The sequence below is a fragment of the Arvicola amphibius genome, chromosome 5 (assembly GCF_903992535.2).
Source record: "Arvicola amphibius chromosome 5, mArvAmp1.2, whole genome shotgun sequence".
In the NCBI taxonomy this organism is placed as follows: Eukaryota; Metazoa; Chordata; class Mammalia; order Rodentia; family Cricetidae; genus Arvicola; species Arvicola amphibius.
The window spans coordinates 14,749,651-14,764,753 of NC_052051.1; the positions used below are offsets into that span (position 1 = coordinate 14,749,651).

Consider the following 15,103-nt stretch of genomic DNA (forward strand, 5'->3'; position numbering starts at 1 on the left):
ACATGGGATCTGAAGGCCAGGACTACAGCTCAGTTGGTAGAGCATGTTCCAGTTCCAGTGGAACATGCCTGCGAGCCCAGAACACAGAGAGCTAGCCTGGACTAGAAAGCAAAACCCTATCTCTTAAGAAAACAAAGAAGCGGGGGGGTCTATATGCTCCCTCCAGGTCACACACAGGCTACTCCTACCACTGTGAGTGTTAAAAGCTGTCTCTAAAAAAGAGACCTGCCTCAGGCAGGGCCTACAGAAGAAGTGGTGTGGCCAGTGTGGGCACTTGCTGTTTGTAGCTCTCCGGTGGCCCTTCTTGTGCTTACTGGGTCTAAGCTATGTCACATGAAGGCGGGACACTAGGGGACTGGGAAGGTAGATAACATCATTTGGTTAGGTAGTGGGGGCAGAGGAATGGGGCTCAGGCCCGGAATGAGGTAGATGGGACTGAGCAGCAGCTGGACGTGGTGGCTGGGCACCCTGAGGTGAGCATAGACAGCTGTTGGAGTGCAATCAACCCTGAGCCAAGCTTGACACCCTGCCGTGGTGGTCCATTTGCTCTGTGGCTGCATGGAAATGCCATACCCTCTCTGGGCCTCAGACGGACCTGCATGATGCCCACGCCAATAACCATCTTTATTTTCTGTCACCGTCACCACGACCTGAGTTTGTTTGAGACGGAGATGTGCCCAGCTTGGCAGCTAGGCAAGGCTGTGTGGCTAGCTTCCTGCTGTGAGATCGGTGTACAGCACTGGGTGCAAGTTCTGGGACCAGTCCCTGAAAGGAAGGACGTTCTCTGACTCATCAACATTCCTTTCTTCCTCTTGCTTCTGGTCAAAGATGCAGCGGTGGAGCTCGGCAGCCACCTTGGCCATGACGGTACCTTGAAGGTGGATCTCATGTATGGGGGAGATGAAATAAAACTTTAAAAAAGGAGACTGGAGCCAGGCACAGAGAAGCTCACATGTCACCCTAGCACTTACAAGGCTGAGGCAGGGGGACAGCAAGTTTAAGGTTAGCTTGGGTTATATAGAAAGACCCTGATCCTAGAGTTACATATGTGTCCTGGATGCACCTTATAGATTTAATTTACACAGTTAAGGGGGTAATGATATGTGTGTGTGTATCACTTATATAATATATATGATTATATGTCACCACTGTTTTTAGTATTTATATAGTCCCCATAGACTCTCCTATTTGAGCTGACATGAGTTTGAGTTAGTCACTGCTGATGTAAAAAGTAGCAATTTTGTTGTTGTTATTATCACTGCTGGTGACCACGAACCTGGAAGCTTTGCTAAGTCCCATTTACTATTCTGTCTGTCGGTTTGTCTAGCCTTGTCTCCCTCCAGGAATGGCATCTCTTCTGTTCTCTCCCTACATGCCTGGCTGCCTGCCACAGGCCTCAGACCCCAGCAGCAGTATCTGCTACTCCTGCCTTTCCCTGGCCCTTCAGGACATAGATGCAGCTTTGGAGGATGAAAAACTCCATGAGATGAAGGTAGTTCTTTTCCATGAAGACTGTGGACCCTGTCCAAGAGCTGTGTCTGCTCCAGGCTTCATGAACACTGGGCTATTTTTCCCCCCTTGATCCTCTGAGGCAGATACGCTGGCCAGCCTTCTATTGTTGCTGTTTTCTCTGGGATAAACTTCCTGATAGTGGGGGAATGTGGTGATTTTTCTGGATTCAGTCAGAGTTTTATTTAGTGTCTCCATCTGTGCTCATAAATGAAATGGGCCTGTAACATTCCTTGATGGGTTGGTCTCGCTTTTGTAATGCCGGTCACTTATCAAATAGCTCTTTTGGCAGCTTCCCTGCTCCTTCCCGTCTCCCCTTGCAACCTGAGCAACATAAGAATTGTTTCCTGCGGGTCAGGACAGCCTTGCCACTAGACCCCCTGAGGCTGATGACTGAGGTTGGCTGGGAGGGTCTTGACTCCAGACCTGGACATAAGACTCCTCAACTTTAATTTTTCCACTTGTTCTTGGGCCAGTCTTTTGACATCTCAGTGTTTCTGTGTCCATGTGCTTGAGGGTGGATGTGTGCCCCACTGGACACGGAGGGCAATGTTGTGTTTCCTCCTCTGTGACACTGAAGCCCATTTTTTTGAGGCAGGGTCTCTCTGAACCTGCAGTCATTGATTTGATGAGGCTGGCTGCCCACTGAGCCCCTGGGATCCTCCTGCCTCTGCCTTCCCGTGCTGGCGTTAGGTGCGTACTGCCGGACTCCGCAGTTCTGTATGAATTTGGGGGAGTCAAGCTAGGTCTTCAGGGTTTCATACACTGCCTACTGAGTCACCCCTCCAGCCCCCTTCTTAAGAAGTACTCAATTCCCCAGCCTTTAGCTTTTCAGATGTGTATCATTGGCTCACAGTGGCCTTTAAATTACTTAACCTTTAGGTCCAGGTGACTGCCACCATTTTGCTGTGTGTTTTGTTTTACTTGGTGGGTGCATGTGGGGGATGAAATCCAGGACTTTGTGAAATCCGGGTAAATGCTCTGCCCCTGAGACACATCCCAGCCCCTTCTCTAGATTCTGGTCAGCAGGCTCAGCGTGTGTCTGCTCTTAATTTTGTCTTGTTTTGTTGAATTCTTTTGATCTCTAGCTTGTTGATTTGTTCACGGACTCTCCTGTTGCACACAGCCACTCTACTTGGCCCTTTGATGCTGACCCATTCTGCATCTTTAGCAACGTCATGTGCATCATAGAAGAGACATGGGCTCCCACCCCCAAACTGGAAGCTGCATCTTCACAATGGATGCCCCCCCCCACACACACACATCACCCTGCCTCCACTGTGACAGGAGGGACAGCTTAGGGGAATGACCACCTGCTTGGCTGACCACAAACATCCAGCCCCCAGGGTCCCTCTGTGACTTCTCCTTCCACGTGTTTTGTTGGCTGGACAAGAATTCAGATGTCTGCTCCTGGCCCTGAGGTCCCAGGTGCCGTGTGACAGGTCCCCAGGGACAGCTGCGGACTTGGACAGTTTACTACTTGGCTGAAGTCTGAGCTGGCAAGGAACGTGTGGGAAATGACATGCTCTCACAGAGGGCTGGAATGTGTTGATCTTAGCGCACACATATGACTGTCATAGCGTGTGGCTGTAAGCCAGTGTGAGCTGGGGGTTTCAGAGCGAGGGGATGGCATGAAGATAGTGCCAAGTGTGCAGCTGCTGGCGAGCTGAGGGTTACGATGGCACATGGCAGGGCTTTGGGAATTGGTATGAGGGCTTATTCTCAGGACAGCACACCAGGGAAAGCCACAGATCCCAGCATGTGTAGGCGTCTGGATGAATCAGGGACCTGAAGAAGCCAGGCTTCAAGCCAAGCTCCAATCCTGGCCCTATGGCTGTGCACTTTTGGGCAAATTCTCTGTCTTTCATTGGCTTCAGTTTCCTTATCCGTAAAATGAGTGAGAAGTAATTATTTTCCAGGCCTCCCTGGTCCCAGAGGTCTATGTTTTATATCCCAGGAAATCACTTATTTCCAGAGGCAGTCCTGACCAGGAGATAGATTTGGAGGGAAGGCCTCAGCAATGCAGAGACCCACAGTGTAACTCAGAATTCGAGGTACTCCACTGAGTTAGGACTAGTTGATTGGTTACCAAGTCAGGGAGCAATAAGAAGCTAGATTATCCCTACCCCATCTGAGAGCCTCTGTCTTGGTTAGAAGACCCCCACTCCAAGGACCCACTTCTCCCGAGGGGTCCCTATAGGCGACACTCTCTGTCTTAGACACCTGTCCATCTTTCCATCAATCATCTGTCCATCCTTCCACTCATGTCTGTCTACCTGACCCACCTGTCCATCTGTTTGTACGCTCATCCATCCACCAACCCATCTATCCGTCTATCCATCCATCATCCACGTATTCATTCTACAAACCCAGGCTATAATGCCATGCCTCGGTGTCAAAAGCACATCCCTGTCCAGAGTAAGCTCAGGGGGTCTGGGGACAGAGGCCAGTAGAGACGATCTCCACATGGTAAGTAGAGGATACAGGGGGGAAAGGGAGAGAGAGGGGGAGGCCTAAGCCAGGGTATGACACTGAATTTGGAAGCAACTGTGGGTGCCATCTGGGTGATTTGAGCAGGGGCAGGAGGGTGTAGAGGCCTGGAGGTGGTGGAATTGAGTCTGGATGAGGCTCTGATGGGGGGCAGGGGGGCAGGGGGGCAGGGGAGCTGCAGCTGGGCAGGCCAGTGTCAACTGGGGAGCATGTTGGTAGCTGAGGTAGGGATGATACCCAAGCCTTGGGCACACTGCAGGGCTACTTGGAGAGGCAGGAATCAGAACCCCACTCCCATACCTGATAGAGTGACATCGGGCAACTCTACGAGGCCTAGTCCCCAATGATGACATCACAAGTTGTCCTTTTAGCCTCCCGGGACCCATCTAGCTCCTGAGTCACAATGTGGTCAGCAAACTGAGGATATGTGAGCATGTGGCCTGGCCTGGAGCTAATTGTTCCCGTCCCTGCTATGCTGGGGCAGCTTAGCTAGGGAGTGGGAGATTTTGATTAGGAGCCACCACTGAGGACTCTAGTCATGGGGTGGCAGACATGCCAAGAAAGAGCTGGGCCACTGTTCCAGTCGTCAGCTTGGGCCTCAGGGTCTCCTGGTGGGAGATGGGAGCCTGATTTTCTCTGCTTACAGCTGCCTCCAGGGTAGCTCACCAGACAGCAGACTCAGAACACAGCCCCTTGAAAACTACTATGTTTAAAACATGCCCAAGAAAAATGGCTTGAAATGTAGCAGGGGGAGGGGTCCTTAATTGGAGCAGCCCCTAAGACCCTGTGGAGGAGTGTCTTGTTTCTTTCTGAGACAGTCCATGAAGCCTAGGCTGGTCTCAAGCATGCTAGTCTGCTAGTCACTGAGGATGACCTTGAACTTCTGATCCTCCCGCCTCCATCTTTCAGGTGCTGGAATTTCAGGTGTGAGCTATCTCACCCAGAGCTATCTCATTATGGGAACTGAACCCAGAACTTTGTGGTAAGCTAGACAAGCAGCTACCAACTAAGCTACATTCCAGCCTGGAGAAGCCCTTCTACATCCAAGAGCCCCGCACCCTCCACACTCAGGAGGGCAGAGAGGTCCAGAGATGGAAGCTACGCAACTAGCGTTCACTCCGGCTGATCTCTTCTGACTCTGGTGCTGCCCAGTCCAGCTCTGGAGACCTCCAGGATAGCTGGGTCCAGCCCTCTGGGTCCTTAGAGGCTGGGGGATTAGGAGATCGAGTCTCCCAGGACATATGCAGGGAGCTCAGGGAGAGAAGATCAGATCTCAGTTGGACTGTCACCTGATCCCTGAGAGTGACTTTAGGGGGCTGTGTGCTAGGATGTGCATTGCAAGAAAGTTAAATGTGGCCAGTGGACCTTCTCCTGATTGCCGTATGCAAGTGTCTCAGGGTGGAGAGACACCATGACCGTGATGTCTTTACTTATACAGTAAAGCATCCCATTGAGGTGGCAGCTCGCAGTTTCAGAGGTTTAGTCCATTATCATCATAGCGGAAGCATGGAGGTGTGCTGCAGGTCGACATGGTGCTGGCTACATCTTGATCAGAAGACAACAGGAAATGGTCTGAATGTCACACTGAGTGAAGCTTGAGCAAAAGAGACCTCAAAGCCCGCCCCACAGTGACACACTTCCTCCAACAAGGCCACACCCACCCCAACAAAGTCACACCTCCCAATAGCGCTGCTCCTTATGAGCTTGTGGAGACCTATAACATGAAGGCCTGCTCGTCGGGGTTTCTGTCCTGCCCAGTCCCTGAACCGTTTAGTCCCAGAGAAAAATCACACAGAGAGTCTGCATTAGGTTATACATTGCTTGGCCCATTAGCTCAGGCTTCGTATTAGCTCTTATAACTTATATTAGCCCATTATTCTTATCTATGTTAGCCACATAGCTCAGTACCTTTTTCAGCAGGGCAGGTCACATCCCGCATCTTCCGTGGTCTGGGCAGGACTCATGAGGAATGGTCTTCCTCCTTCCCAGCATTCTCCTGTTCTCATCGCCCTGCCTCTACTTCCTATCTGGTTGACCTGCCTATACTTCCTGCCTGGCCAATCAGCATTTATTTAAAACATGATTGACAGAATACAGACAATTGTCCCGCACCAGAGGCCAATTTCATTCAAATTACCACAGTGAACAGCTGACCCCTCCTCTGGGTTAGAGGTTGAGGGAAGCCCCTGACTAGAAGGCTTCGGGACTATAGCATGCTCAAGGCTCAGAAGCACCATGTGTCTATCTGCTCATCCCACAGCCAGATGAAAAACATGAATCTGGGCTGATCTAGACAGGGTCCCCAAAAGAGCGATGGGTAGACCCAAGGAGGGGCCAGTCCTTCCCTGTTCCAACAGAGACTGATGAGGCAAATGGTACCCCAGTCTACTGCAGTTGTGATTGGGAGCGGATAATGCCCACCAAAGTATATCCCTCAGTCCCCAGACAGGACCTAAGTCTGACTGACTCATAACTTCAGCTCCTCCATAATTTCAGGTCTGAATCTGAATACAGATATCCTATCTTTACAGCAAAAATACAGGGCACTTAGTATGAGCCACAGGTGGTTCTGAACAACCCACTCCAGAGGTGGGGAAACTGAGGCACCAAGAAGTTGCATTAGCCTTGCAGGATTAGGCAGTATAGGCACAACCAGAATCAGAGTGACCTCTGTGTGTGTGTCCCCTGAAGGAATGTCACTTTCCCAGGGTACTTGAGAGGGCCTGGGCCCTGCTCGACCACTGCAGCAGGGTGCCCAGGAGTGGTCTAGAGGGTTGCTATCCCTCTGCCTACTCTCTTGACCCTCACTCTCCTCTCCCAGGCTGGCCATGGAGGTAAACAGGGCTCAGCTGTGGCTTTTGATGGTTCCTGCCAAGCTGGCACTCGGGGCCCCGAGGGTACCCAGGGCATCCCAGCCCAGCAGCAGGGCGACCTCAGGGCCAGCATTTCCGTAAACATCCCATTGAGCCAGCCACATGGGGTTTGGCCGGCCTCATGTGGTTTTCTATGACATGGCCACTTCCACCCCCTCTGCCTATCTGGGTTTCCAGTAATGATGTGTTTTCTCTGGAGCTGGTGGTACTGGTGGCATGGAGCCCTGGGGACTTCCTGTCCACACTCCTTTCCCTCCATGGGGCCTTCATTCCCTCAAGAAGGCTAATGTGCTACCCAGGAGCTCAGACACCTTATACTACCCAAGACGCCCAAGAAGGGATAGGCTAGACCTAGGGGTACCCTAGGCATCACCCCAATCCCAAGTCTAGGTTTTCACCCCCTGCAGTGGGAATTGTGGGGATCAGGCAGAAACAACTGCCTCCGTGAGCCTGGGAAAACGGCTCAAGTGCGTGCTCCTCCAACCAGGATGGCTTGAGTTTGATCCCCAGCACCTACGCAGAAGCTGGACATGGTGACATACGTCATAATTGTAGCACTGGTGATCCAGAGATTGGAGAACCCCTGGGACTTGCTGCTCAGCCAGTCTAGCCAGATCAGTGAGCTCCAGGTTCAGCGAGAGACTGTCTTGGGAAGTAAGGCAAAGAGTGATCAAAGAGGACATTTGATACCAACTCTGGCCTCCACATACATATACACACGTATGTGCACATACAACACACACAGAGCGGGTGGGGAAACCACCACATCCTCAGAGAGTTCTGTATGAAAGTCGCCCTGCACCATCCCAGACGTGATAGGTCACTGAAGTGCCCATTTTACTGAAGAGGGAACTGAAGTATCAAAGAATGAAGTGGCTTTTTCAACAGGGTCACTAAGGTAGGAGGCCAAACTGGGATTTGACCCCCACGAGGTGGACCCTGGGTCTCTGCACCCACTCCACTCTCTAGACTCACTGCCTCTTTAAAGATGGTTGGAACGTGTGGTGGTGGAGTGGGGGGGGCATGGCTCAGTAGTGGGACACTTGTCTGGCAATATAAGGACCTGGGGTCCACCCCTAACACTGAGGGGGAAAGACAGCCTGCAAGCACCTAACTGCCTGGCATCTAGACAGGAAGATGGCCTGCTGGTTTGAATGAAAATGGCCCTCATAGCCTCATAGGGAGTAGCACTATTAGGAGGTGTGGCCTTATTGCAGTAGCTGTCTGGAGGAAGTGTATCACGGGGGGGGGGGGGGGGGGAGGTTAAGGTTTCAAATGTTCAAGCCAGGCCCAGTGTCACTTTCTCTTCCTGCTGCCTGCAGACCTGGACGTAGAACTCATCTTTCTCCAGCATCATGTCTGTCTGCATGTTGTCATGCTTTCTGCCATGATGACAATGGACTAAACTTGTGAACTGTAACCCAGCCCCAATTAAGTGTTTCCTTATAAGAGTTGCTGTGGTCATGGTGTCTCTTCACAACAAAAGCCCTAAGTAAGACAGATGGAGCTGGTTCAGAGGAGGAAGACAGGCCTGGCTATGTCCTGGGTCTGTCATTTACTTGGTCTGTGTTAGGTTACCTTGATCGAGTTACTTCACATCTCTGAGCCCAGGTTTCCAAGAGGATTTCTTATAAAAATTAAAGATCTGGGGACAGGACTTCCAGAAAATAATACACTCATTGAGAAGACTCTTAAGGCAAGGGCACATTAAAGATGTTGGGGTCCCTCACTTGTGGGAAGACAAAGGGGTAAGTCTGCTCACCTCTGGCCCCTTTGTGAAGTGATGAACACCGGTGTGCAGAGCTGAGGAATGCAGAAGTTCCTGAATACAAACTACACGTGACAGGACACAGGGACACTCACATGACCTGGATAGAAAGTTTACAAACGGGGCACAAGAAGAAAAAGTAAGTTCGTGCAAATAAAGAGGCTTAGCATAGCTCCTAGTGATAGTCCACCCCGCTAAGTCAAAATTACTCACTTCGTGTCCCACTTCATCAAAATCGGTGTGCACCATGTGATGATGGAGCTTGCTGGAACCAGAAGTGAACCTCCCTTCCACTGAGTCCCAGCGCCTACCTACAATGGCCGGGTGCAGCAGTAGGAAGAGGCCCAGAAGGAGGTAGGAACCAGGATCAGGCTCTCACAAGCCTCTTCTATCCCCAGCGCACTGGGAAACTGACCATGAATCGGGATCTTGGACAGACCAGTGCTGTAATGAGACCCTGGCCTGGTACCCAGGGGTCTGGTCAGAGTCCCTGAGAGCTGCGTCCTCTGCATACATATATGTTGATGAGGAAGGGGCTATTGTGAGGATCATGCAGACCCTGAACAGGCTGGTCACGGCAGCACAGTGCTCCAGGATCTTGTGCAGAGAGATTGTCCTGTAAATAGAAGTCAGGATCATCCCCAGTGTCGTGACTATCAAAACCTAAAGACAAACACCTCGACCCGGAAGTAACTGGTTCTGCCTGGAGATGCTCAGACAGCTTCTGCCCCAGACCTGACTTAACTGAGGAAGGTCAGTTTTCTTGAACTGGGCACTGGACCCCCCTGCCTGGAGTCCCCTATGTGTTCTCTGGTAAAGAGAGCCCTGTTAGAGGTGGAAGAAGAAGGGTATTCTGGGCTCCCCACTCCTGGGTTTGGAGGTTGGTATTGTCTTGAATCTACCCTTAATGTCAGCCTGTCTTCAGAGCACATCTTTGGGTGAGTTATGTAACCGTTACATGCCTCAGTTTCCTCAAAGTGTGCACGCCTACCGTTTAGACCTCAAAGGACCAGGATAAAGATTAGAAGAGGCCAGCACGGTGCCTGGCACATGCCAAACACTAGTTTGTATGCGGGGCTCGGGGGGTATGATGAGTGTATACAGCAGTCAGAGGTCAATTTCTGGTGGTGTTTCTCAGCGCCATCTGCTTGGTTTTCTGAGATGGGTTCTCTCGCTGGCCCGGAACTGGCCAAGTACACTAGGCTGACTTACCAGAGAGCCCCACAGATCTGCCTGGCTCTGCTTCCCCAGTAGTTGGATTTCAATTACCCAACACCACACCCAGCTTCTGGTGGAGATTATTGAGATCCTCCTGCTCTCCTGACACTTTACTCAGGCGGCAATTCACTGCCACTAGTCACATGGCATTAGCACAGAGGCGAAGAGCCAGTCCTTGGAAGGTACAGGAGAGTGTAGCCATTACACACGCTGACAGGGGACAGGTAACAAAAAGTGTGATTGTACGGGTGGAAGAAGAGGCGGAGATGGAGGGATGCTAAGGGGAGCCAAGAGGGACCATGGCTAGAAAATGGGTCCTGCCTACTGCAGAAAAGCAGCCAATAGAAAATGTAGGAGCTAGAGTAGGGGGGGTGCTCTAGAAGAGAGAGCTTTTCTACTCCCATGGTGCCCTGGTCCCCATCTGCAGCACTACAAAAAAAAATAAAGGTTATTCTAGGTGCCTGGTTAGCCTTCCCTTGCCAGACCTGGTGCAAAACCACTCTGATAATCATCTCATTTTTTGATGATGTGAAAAGAGTTGCTTGCCCAGGCTGGTGCCTGTCCAGTCCCATAGCTGGGAAGGCAAAGAGGGATCTTAGCTGTCTTTGGTGTCAGAGCCCACTTTATTCCAAACTTCTGCCTCCCAGTTGAGGATGGCTGGTGCCAGGCCTCCTCCCCAGCAGCTGGGTGTCTATGAGAGCTGCTTAGAACCAGGGCCATTTGAGAGAGCCAGTTCCTGATCTCTAGGGTAGAGGCTGGAAATGCCTGTCCACATTCCTGGGTGTTAAGTCTGGGGACGCAGGCTCCCGCCATCAGCCATCACATTCCCCAGAAAGAATCTCTATTCATAACAAACCCCAAAGGTCACCCGTCTGGGAAGGCGCATTCTGCCTCCACCCTAGGGCTGGGAAGAAGGGCGCAGGCTTCTTTAAGAGCATTAGAGTTCCCAGAGGTGTGACCTGCCCCTGTCAGCTGAGTCCCCCATCTTCCCTCAGGTGCCCCCAGCAGCTGATGTCTAGACAGTACAAGTGAACACGAGAGTGCAGGAATTGCCCCTAAAGAGAGCCCCAGGGCACTCTGCCTCATCACCTCCAAGCTGGGTTCCTTTCCCATGCTTCAGTTTGTTCTCCCGGCCTCACCTCTCTCCAGATGGCACCTACTGCATACGCTTGGCACGGGGATCCCTGAGATCTTTCCATTCGGTGACTACTTATGGAAAGCCCACCAGCTGCCAGGGAGTAAACCAGACTCGACTCCCCACCTTCAAACTTTCTAAAAGGAAATTCTGGAATGATTGTGATTTACTTTAGAAAATGTTGGCACTAAAGAGACAGAACAAAACCAGAATGTCAACAGCTGTGGAATTGAAATGATGGATAAACAGCAAATGTCTTCTGTATGCTTGAACTTTTTTAAAAAGAAAAAGAAAGGAGAGAGAGAGAGACAGAGAGAGAGAGAGAGAGAGAGAGAGAGAGGACAGAGAAAACAGAAAACAGGGTGGCAATAATGGCAGTTACAATCTCTCCCAGGCAGGACTGCTGCCCCCAACAGGACACCGTATAAATACCTAACATGATGCTTGGCACATAGTAGGGCTCAGCTAGAACTGGACCCAAACCCTGGCTCTGCCTTTCCTATTTGCATGACCTTGGGCCATCTTTCCTTGAGCCTCAGACCACCTACCCCTGAGGTAAGGCTAATGAAACACACGCTGACCAACAATGTGGCTATTAGTCCTTTACCTCAACAGCCACCAACAGAGAGGACATTTATTGAGAAATGGGGTGGAGAGGAAACGAAACAGCAGAAATAAATGTGGCGTACCGTGCCAAAGGCCAGGGAGGGGGTGGTGAAGGAATCCACCAGGCTACACAAAGATAAAAGAGATGTGTTGAAATTCACTGCTAGAAAGTGACAGGTGTGCTCTCAGAGAGAGGACCACACTGCTGCAAGGTGGGTGTGCTTTTACAGCAGCGGAGGGAGGAGAGCTTAGCCTTATCATTGAAGGACTCCCAGGTAAATTGATATTGGAGCCACAGGTGAGTGGTTAAGTTGTTAAATAGTAATCTTTACGAGTTTTTTTTTTTTTTTTTTGAGTCTGGCCACTGGGGTAAGGCACTGTGGGCCACTGGGGTTAGGCTCCAGGTGTCTGTGTAAGACATGACAGATCCACCTCCAAGTGGTTACAGCCTGATTGTTAAAGTGTGGGAATTTTTTATTTTATTTTTGACCCTTTGTGTTGTAGGAGGCTGCCTGTATGTTTCCCGGCTGCTCGGACTCCCAAAATAACCACACAGAAACTGTATTAATTAAATCATTGCTTGGCCCATTAGCTCTAGCTTCTTATTAGCTAACTCTTACATCTTAATTTAACCCATTTCTATTAATCTGTGTATCACTAGGAGGTTGTGGTTTACCGGTGTCTGTCTCTGGCGGGGCTACATCTGTCTGAGTGGCTGGGAAATGAACAAGCGGCCTCCTACAACACTTTTGTCTCTATATTTCCCCCTTGACAGATCAGCAAGATCAAATCATCGTCAAGTGGCAAAGATCATCTTTCTTCTGGGGCTGCCTCAGAGCTGAGTAGGGGTGATGGGATCCTAATTAGCATTGCTAATCTACCATTGGATCATAGAACAGTGTGTGATGGTTAATACTGACTGACAACTTCTCGGGTTAGAATCACTAATGAGAGATGCTTCTGGGCATGTCTGTAAGGGACTGTGCAGATCAGGTTCACTGAAGGGGGAAGACACACCTCACTGTAGGCAGCACCATTCTATGGGTTGGGGTGCTGGACTACATGAAAAGCAGAAGGCTAAGTGAACACCAGCTCTCATTTCTCTCTGCTTCCTGACAACACATGCAATGTGTCCAGACATCTCAAGCTTCTGTTCCCATGACTTCCAGGTACACCCTGATTGGACAGTACCCTCACACTAAGCCAACCAACCTCTCCTTCCTTAGTTGATTTTGTTATGTATTTCGTCACCGTAACTAGAAAAATAACAAAGAGGAAGTTAGTACCAGGAGTGCGGTACTAATTTGATGAAACCTTGTGGTTCACAGGACTGTGAAACAAGTTTTTAGGAGAAATGTAGAAGAATTTGTAGCTTTGGGGTAGAAAAAGCTCTTGAATGCTACAAGCAGAGATTAATGAGCCATTCTGGTGGGAGTCTGGAAGAAGAGAATGCTGGGAAAACGCAAGCAGTAGAGACCTGACTCAAAACGCTTCCAGGGTGTTGCAGTTTCCTTTCTATTGAGGCGATGAAACCCTTGACCAAAATCAACGTGAGGAAGAAAAGAGTTGATTTCAGTTTCTATTTCCAGGTCAGAGTTCATCATTGAGGGAAGTCAGGGCAGGAACTCAAGCAAGGCAGGAACTTGAAGCAGAAACCATGGAGAACTGCTATTTTCTCTGGCTAGATCTCTGGCTCACACACAGATTCATGTTTATCTAGCCTCCTTATTGAGCCCAGGACCACCCACCCAGGAAACTGTGCTGCTCACAGTGGGGTGGGCTCTTCTACTTCAGTTAAGACAATCCTTCATAGGCATGTCCATAGACAAACCTGATAAAGACAACTACTCAGCGGAGACCTCCTTTCGCAGGGGATGTAGGTTTGTGTCAGTGCTCTAGCTAGAATTTCTACTGCTGTGAAGAGACACCATGACCATAACAACTCTTATAAAGGAAAATATTTAATTGGGGCTAACTTATAGTGTCAGAGGTTTAGTCCATTATCATCATGGTGAGACATGGTGGCGTGCACACAGACATGGTGCTGGAGAAGGAGAAGTTTTACACCTTGATCCCTAGGCAACAGGAAGTGGTCTGAGATACTGGGCATAGCTTGAGCATATATGAGACCTCAAAGCCCTCACCCCCACAGTGATACACTTCCTACTTCAACAAGGCCACACTTCCTAATAGTTCCACTCCCTATGGGCAAAGCATTCAAACACATGAATCCATGGGAGGAATACCTATTTCAAACCACTACAGTCAACTTGACAATCAATGCTAACTGGACAGAAGGGTACTAGGACTCCATAAGGAACTGGGTCATTCTTGTTACATTCTAGCAGAGAATCTGGCTGGATTCTGCCCCATCTTAAAACTTGAGTGAGGTTGTGTACAGGAGTCGTGGGTTTAACTGTTTGGTGGAGGAAATTTCCAGACAGACGAGAACTCAGGCTACACACGAATACTGATTGATGCTCTCAGTCAGGCCAGAGAAAAGTCAGAGGGAGAAAAGGACGGAACAAAGGGTGGATGGCATAGCTCAGAGCAGGAAGGCCTCCAATCTGACAACCAGAATTCAATCCCCAGGACCTACATAGTGGAAGGACAGGCCTGAATCTTACAGATTGTCCTCTGCCTTCCTAAATAAATGTAACTGGAGGAAGGTGTGATGGCCCAGTGGTGAAGAGCCCTTCCTGCTTTCCAGAGGACCAGGGTTCAATTCTCAGTACCCACAACAGGCAGCTCATAACCACCTGTACTCCGGGGGATCAGATTGGTGTCTCACCTGGCTCCTGTAGGTACTTACAGACACGCATGAAATGGAGCACAAAGACATGAAACGTTGGGAGCAAGCTTAATGTACAGGCAGGGCAGGTTTGAAAGCCACAGTCATTATTAAAGAGCTAAGAACCATTGAAGAGAAACCTGGTCCTCCTTACTGTGTGTTTGAAGTACAAGGCTTTTTATTTTTATCTTTTAACTCTACAGAGGCTTGAAGACTCTGAATTTACACTTTTGGACAGTCCGTGCTGGAACTCTGAAAGACTATGGGAGTCCAGACATCGGGCAGTATGGATTTTGCCTCGTGAGACAGTCATGAGCCTGTGGGAAAGGTGTCCTGAGGGATGGATGGTTGCAGCTTTAGGAATGACACGCTAGGGTTGTGATGATTGATATTGATTTTCAACATCTTATCTAGAATCACCAAGCTTCTGGCCTTATACATGAGGGGTTATCTGGATTTGGTTAATTAAAGAGAGAAGACCCGCCCTACGTGTGGTGGCTCCATTTCATGTGCTGAGGTCCTGGACTGCATTAGAAATACAAAGGCAACCGAGCGCTAGAATCCATCTGCCTCTGCTTCCTGACTGCGGGTGCGAGGTGACCAGTCAACTCAAGCCCCTGCCCCTGTGAATTCCCTGCCCCAACAGACTGCACTTCCAAACTGTGAGCCAAAAGAAACGGTTCCTTCCTTAAGGTGTTTTTGCCAGGTATTTT

At 49.9% G+C, this 15,103-nt stretch overlaps 1 protein-coding gene across 1 annotated transcript in view; it reads right to left on the minus strand.

Annotated features, from left to right (window-relative positions):
* The window catches only part of Ccn5 (cellular communication network factor 5), a 36,351-nt gene that overhangs the window by 11,917 nt on the left and 9,331 nt on the right, over positions 1-15,103 (minus strand). The window lies entirely within an intron of this gene.